We start from the raw sequence: 7,359 nt of genomic DNA, 5'->3' as shown, positions 1-7,359 counted from the left end.
ACACAAGGTTCAGAAACATAGGTAGCCTATATTTGTTGTTGTTCGGGCTTCCCTGGTAGCTCAATTGGTAAAGAATCCACCTGCAATGCAGGAGACCCTGGTTCGATTCCTGGGTCGGGAAGATCTGCTGGAGAAGGGATAGGCTACCCACTCCAGTACTCTTGGGCTTCTCTTGTGACTCAGCTGGTAAAGAATCCACCTGCAATGTAGGAGACCTGGGTTCGATCCCTGGGTTGGGAAGATCTCCTGGAGGAGGGAAAGGCTACCCAAGCCAGTATTCTGGTGTCGAGAATTCCAAGGACTGTATAGTCCATGGGGTCGCAAAAAGTTGGACACGACTGAGCAGCTTTCACTCATTCATTTGTTGCTGTTCAGTTTCTAAGTCATGTCCAACTCTTTGTGACCCCATGAACTGTAGCAGGTCAGGTTTTCCTGTCCTTCACTGTCTCCCTGAGTTTCCTCAGACTCATGTCCATTGAGTCAGTGATGCCATCCCCAACCATCTCATCCGATGTCACCCCGTCATGCTCTTGCCCTTAATCTTTCCCAGCATCAGGGTCTTTTCCAGTGAGTCAGCTCTTCACATCAGGGGGTGAGAGTAGTGGAGCTTCAGCACCAGTCCTTCCAATGAATATTCAGGGTTGATGTCCTTTAGGATAGACAGGTTTGATCTCCTTGCTGTCCAACACTCTCAAGTCTTCTCCAAACCACAGTTTGCAGGCATAAATTCTTCGGTGTTCAGCCTACTTTATGGTCCAACTCTCCCATCCATACATGACTACTGGAAAAACCATAGCTTTGACTATATGGACCTTTGTCCACAGAGTGATGTCTAATTTTTAATACACTGTCTAAATTTGTCATAGCTTTTCTTCCCAGGAGCAAGCGTCTTTTAATTTTGTGGCTGTGGTCACCATCCACAGTGATTTTGGAGAAATCACTAAGAAAGTGAAACCTGTCACTGTTTCCACTTTTGCCCCATCTATTGGCCATGAAACGATGGGACCAGATGCCATCATCTTATTTTTTTTTTTTTTTTGAATGTTGAGTTTTAAGCCACCTTTTTCACTCTCCTCTTTCACCTTCATCAGGAGGCTCTTCAGTTCCTCTTCGCCTTCTGCCATAGGGTGGTATCATCTGCACATCTGAAGTTGTCGATATTTCTCTCAGAAATTTTGATTCTAGCTTGTGCTTCATCCAACCCACCATTTCACATGATGTACTCTGCATATAATGTAAATAAACAGGGTGACAATATACAGCTTTGACATATTCCTTTCCCAATTTTGGAACAATTTGTTGTTCCATGTCCGGTCCTAACTGTTGCTTCTTGACCTGCTACAGGTTTCTCAAGAGGCAGATAAGGTGGTCCTGTATTCCCATCTCTCAGAATTTTCCACAGTTTGTTGCGATCCACATAATCAAAGGCTTTAGTGTAGTCATGGAAGCAGAAGTAGATGCATTTCTGGAACTCCCTTTCTTTTTCTATGATCTAGTGGATGTTAGCAATTTAATCTCTGATTCCTCTACCTTTTCTTAAATCCAGCTTATACATCTGGAAGTTCTCGGTTCACATACTGTTGAAGCCTAGCTTGAAGGATTTTGAGTAATACCTTGCCAGCATGTGAAATGAGTGCAATTGTGTGGTAGTTTGAATATTCTTTGACAATGCTCTTATTCGGTATTGGAATGAGACTCAATTTTTTCAGTCCTGTGGCTACTGCTGAATTTTCCAAATTTGCTGACATACTGAATGCAGCACTTCTAACAGCATCATCTTTTAGGATTTGAAATAGCTCAGTTGGAATTCCATCACTTCCACTAGCTTTGTAGTGATGCTTTCTGACCACACCATCATGGTTATCCATTTCATTAGGACCTTTTCATACAGTTCTTCTGTGTATTCTTGACACCTCTTCTTAATATCTTCCACTTCTGTTAGGTCCTTACCTTTCTGTCCTTTATTGTGCCCATCTATGCATGAAATGTCCCCTTGGTATGTTCATATTTTTTGAAGAGACTCTAGTCTTTCCTATTCTATTGTTTCCCTCTATTTACACCCAGTCAAAATCTGCAAGTAATTTTTACAGAGTGTTTCTTTAAAACGTGTTGAATTCCTGCCATATTTTTTTTGCTTTGTTTTTCACCCCACCCTACCATCATCTTTTATTAATAGAATGTTAAAAAAATTGTAGATAGCCTTTCTCCTCAGTGTCCACATGTTAAGATGAGAAAGTTGATGAGCAGACAGGTATAGGGATGGGTCATTCCAATATTATTACACAGTTCCCCTAACTCAAAATGTAATCCTCTTGTTTCTCCATGCTAGACAAAATCAGTACTATTATTACTTCATTGTATGAAAGAAAAATGATCTTCTTTTGTAAAATGTTTTCCATCACACACATACACCCTGACAAGAATCATAATTGCCTTCAAGTCTAGTAATTGTCTACATTTTCTTTCCATACCTAGACTCTTATTTTCCATTTCTTTTAACAGGCACTGTCTGAAGATGCAGTTATTACAATATCATTTTATTTTCAACATCACATCCTGGAATCATTAATTTTCCCTGTCACACCAGCTACTCGAGGATATATTTCAAAATATGATTTTCAGTTGGGACTGTCCTCTGGGACAACTGTCAGAATCTTTTCTTGAATAGGTATCAAGAGGAGACCAAGAAGGTGCCATTAGGAGCAGTCTGGTGATGGATATGTTGGTGGCATTGATTATGGTGGTGGTTTCATGGGTGTACTTTTATCCACAAATACATCAAGTTGTATACAATATATACAGATTTTTGTATGTCAGTCATACCTCAATAATACTCTGGTTTCTCTTCAGATCAAGTAAATCATTTGCCTTTTACTAAAAAAAAAATCATACTTCAATAATGTGTTCTTTCTGAAAAAAGGAATAAAGTACATGAAATTTAATGAACTCATAGAATTGTTATGCTTTATGTTGTTCATTATTCAGTCACTAAGTCATGCCCAACTCTTTACAACCCCATGGGCTACAGTATGACAGACTTTGCTGTCCTTCACTGTCTCCCAAAGTGAAGTCCATTGAGTGACTGACTCACGTCCATTGAGTCAGTGATGCTATCCAACCATTGCATCCTCTTTCTCCCCCTTCTCCTGACCTTAGACAATTCCAGTATGAGGATCTTTTCCAATGAGTTGGCTCATCACATCAGGTAGCCAAAGTATCAGAGCTTCAACTTCAGCATCAGTCCTTCCAGTGAATATTCAGGGTTGATTTCCTTTAGAATTGTCTAGTTGGATCTCCTTGCAGTCCAAGGGACTCTCAAGAGCCTTCTCCAGCACCAGAATTCAGAAGCATCAATTCTTCAGCACTCAGCCTTCTTTATGGTTCATCTCTCATATCCATACACGCCTACTGAAAAAACCATTAGCTTTAACTATACAGCCCTTTGTCCGCAAAGTGATGTCTCTAATTTTTAATACACTGTCTAGGTCTGTCATAGCTTTTCTTCCAAGGAGCAAGCGTCATATTTTTGTGGCTGCAGTCACTGTCTGCGGTGCTTTTGGAGCCCAAGAAAATGAAATCTGTCACCGTTTCTATTTTTCTCTCTTCTATTTGCCATCTATGGGACTGGATTTCATGATCTTAGCTTTTTGAATGTTGAGTTTAAAGCCAGCTTTTTCACTTTCCTTTTTCACACTCATCAAGAAGCTCTTTAGTTCCTCTTCGCTTTCTGCCGTAAGGGTGGTGTCATCTGCATATCTGAAGTTGATATTTCTTCCAAAAGTTTTGATTCCAGCTTGTGAGTCATCCAGCCTTGCATTTCACATAATGTACTCTGGATCTAAGTTAAATAAGCAGGGTAATAATATACAGTCTTGACATACTACTTTCCCAATTTTGAACCAGTCTATTGTTCCATATCTGGTTCTATTAATAATTGTTGCTGCTTGATCTGCATATAGTTTCTCAGGAGACAGGAAAGGTGGTCCGATATTCCCAGCTCTAAGAATTTTCCACAGCTTGTTGTGATCCACACAAAGTCTGTAGCATAGTCAATGAAGTTGAAGTAGATGTTTTTCTAGAATTCCCTTGCTTTTTCTATGATCCAGTAAATATTGACAGTTTGATCTCTGGTTCTTCTGTCTTTTCTAAATCCATCTTGTACTTCTGGAAGCTCTCAGTTCACTTACAGTTGAAGCCTAGCTTAAAGGATTTTGAACATTACCTTGCTAGCATGTGAAATGAGTGCAATTGCATGGTAGTTTATGAGCTAATGACTTTTAAATTTTTTCCAAGGCATAAATATCATAAAACATTATTAACAATCACATTGTTAAATATAAAACTTGTGATGAAAATAGAAAATTCAAGTTTTAAAAATCATTCCTATACATCTTCTCATGCCCCCATTTGTTGTAGCAATACCAACAACCACAATCTGTGGAGCACTTTTTGATATACAGTGTATATTTTATAGTCCCTCAGTCGATTGTCACAATACATTTACAAAGGAGCAAATGTTTTCAGAGGAAAAAGTGACTCGTGCAAAGGCACTTTGCTAATAAATTCTGAAGCAGCAATTCAGTTCCAGATTTTTGGTTGGCAAACTTAAAGATCTCAGGTATATTATAGGACTTCTGTTGCAATTAAAGTGCATTTTCGTAGTGAATGTAATAGTGGTTGGTGTTCTTTAGAAAGATCTGCTTTTTCTCAGACAATGTAAGTGGGTAGGACTTTGTTTCATGAAATATGGAATTCATTTTAAACTACTAATGTTACATAAAACTACTAAATGATCACATGAACTAATCATTATGTGTTGATAGGTTTGTTATTATTATCACAGAAGTAGTGCTGGCATCATATTTGAATAATTTTAAATGCATAAATTTTGTGCTCATGTTATTACTAAAGATATATGGATATTGAATCACATTCCATTGATTTCCAAATTTCCCTACAGATAAGGGCATAATTGCACTAATTCTTTATGATTTTCTCTTGCAGATGATATACTAACTTAGAAACATCCATGTATTTCTAATATTTAGTCATAGCATAAAACACTATTTTATAGCAGCTATCAGATCAGATCAGATCAGTCGCTCAGTCATGTCCAACTCTTTGTGACCCCATGAATCGCAGCACACCAGGCCTCCCTGTCCATCACCAACTCCCGGAGTTCACTGAGACCCACGTCCATCGAGTCAGCGATGCCATCCAGCCATCTCATCCTTTGTCGTCCCCTTCTCCTCCTGCCCCCAATCCCTCCCAGCATCAGAGTCTTTTCCAATGAGTCAACTTTTCGCATGAGGTGGCCAAAGTACTGGAGTTTCAGCTTTAGCATCATTCCTTCCAAAGAACACCCAGGGCTGATCTCCTTCAGAATGGACTGGTTGGATCTCCTTGCAGTCCAAGGGACTCTCAAGAGTCTTCTCCAACACCACAGTTCAAAAGCATCAATTCTTCGGCGCTCAGCTTTCTTCACAGTCCAACTCTCACATCCATACATGACCACAGGAAAAACCACAGCCTTGACTAGACGAACCTTTGTTGGCAAAGTAATGTCTCTGCTTTTGAATATGCTATCTAGGTTGGTCATAACTTTCCTTCCAAGGAGTAAGCATCTTTTAATTAAATCCAAGGTAAGTATTCTCAATTCAAAATAATGCCAGAAACTTTAAAAAGAGATGGGCCGGGCTTGGAAGAAATCTGTCTCTCATTAAATATTTACATACCTAGCTACCTACCTGTTGTGGGACCTTTTCAAAACAACCTCAAATTTCCCTTTCTCAGTTTCCGTTTCTCTTTCCAAAGATTCATTAGTATCCGTTATCTTTCTCTAGCTCACTTTTCTTCTCAGTCTAATTCTTTAGGGTAGTATTATTTTACAAAATATGATTTGAAAAAATAAAAAGTCTGGACCAGATGATCTCTGTTTTCCTTATACTCTAAAGCTTCATTATTGAGTAAAAGGAAGGGACTTTCAAATGACTATACATTTAAGATCTCTCTTCATCTCTCCCTGTGAAATCACTCTGGAGTTTTTCTAGTAGATGGTTTGAGGTAAATTCTAAACTGTCTGTGTATGTGTTAGTCACTCAGTCGTGTCCAGTTCTTTGTGACCTCATGGACTCTAGCCCCCCAAGCTCCTCTGTCCATGGAATTCTCCAGGCAAGAATATTGGAGTGGGTTGCCATTCCCCCCTCCAAGGGATCTTCCTGACCCAAGGATAGAACCTAAGTCTCACATTGCAGGCAGATACTTTACCATCTGAACCACCAGAGAAGCCCCAAATTCTAACTGTATTTGTTTCTAAATGGATAACCAATGCGATTCTTTTAATAATTTCTTCTATAAACTTGTGGATCTTGGATCAATGTCATTCTGTTAAATACATTCAAATATCTTATTTAAGTAAATTATACATTGATTTGTACTTTTCTTTCTGAAATATCTTCATTGTTCCTTCACATTTACACAATCACATAAAATTCAATTAATTTTTAATTTTCCATATAAATTTTAATATGAGCTTGTAATTTTCTGTCATATCTATGGCACTTTTGTTATTTCATTATGCTTATAAATTTGAGGAAAATTGATATTTTTCACTAAATAGGACTATAGCATATTTTACCATTATTTGTATCTTCTGTGTTCCTCACTAATATTTCATGATTTCATTCATATGGTACTTGTATATTTCCTGTTTAATGTTTTCCTAATTATATTTTAATATAAGATTTTCCTTTTTATTTTTGTAATAGAATTTTTCATTATATTTTACTAAATGATAAATGCTTGTGTATAGGCAAGCTGCTTTTTAAGTTTAAAACCATAAACTATTACTGGATTTAAATACATTTCTGATAACTTTCTTGGTAACCTAACAAGGAGGTGATGGACTTGTCATTCCTTTTAGATACTATACCTGCTGGAATATAAGATAGTTTGGACATAAGAGTTGACAATTTCTCATGAAAGTTAAAACCACATCTAAAACATTTGACCCTAAATGTTATTTCTAAGTATTAATACAAGAGAAATAAAATCATATGTCCACAGAAAGAACTATACCTGAATTTTCATAGCAGCTTTATTCACAATAACTAAAAATTAGAAGTAGCACAAGTCTTCATCAGAGAAGGCAATGGCACCCCACTCCAGTACTTTTGCCTGGAAAATCCCATGGATGGAGGAGCCTGGTAGGCTGCAGTCCATGGGGTTGCTAGAGTCGGACACGACTGAGCGACTTCACTTTCACTTTTCACTTTCGTGCATTGGAGAAGGAAATGGCAACCCACTCCAGTGTTCTTGCCTGGAGAATCCCAGGGACGGGGAAGCCTGGTGGGCTGCCGT

This window comes from Bison bison, unplaced genomic scaffold, assembly GCF_000754665.1.
Source record: "Bison bison bison isolate TAMUID 2011002044 unplaced genomic scaffold, Bison_UMD1.0 scf7180017864177, whole genome shotgun sequence".
Classification (NCBI taxonomy): Eukaryota; Metazoa; Chordata; class Mammalia; order Artiodactyla; family Bovidae; genus Bison; species Bison bison.
This window is presented reverse-complemented; position numbering follows the sequence as displayed.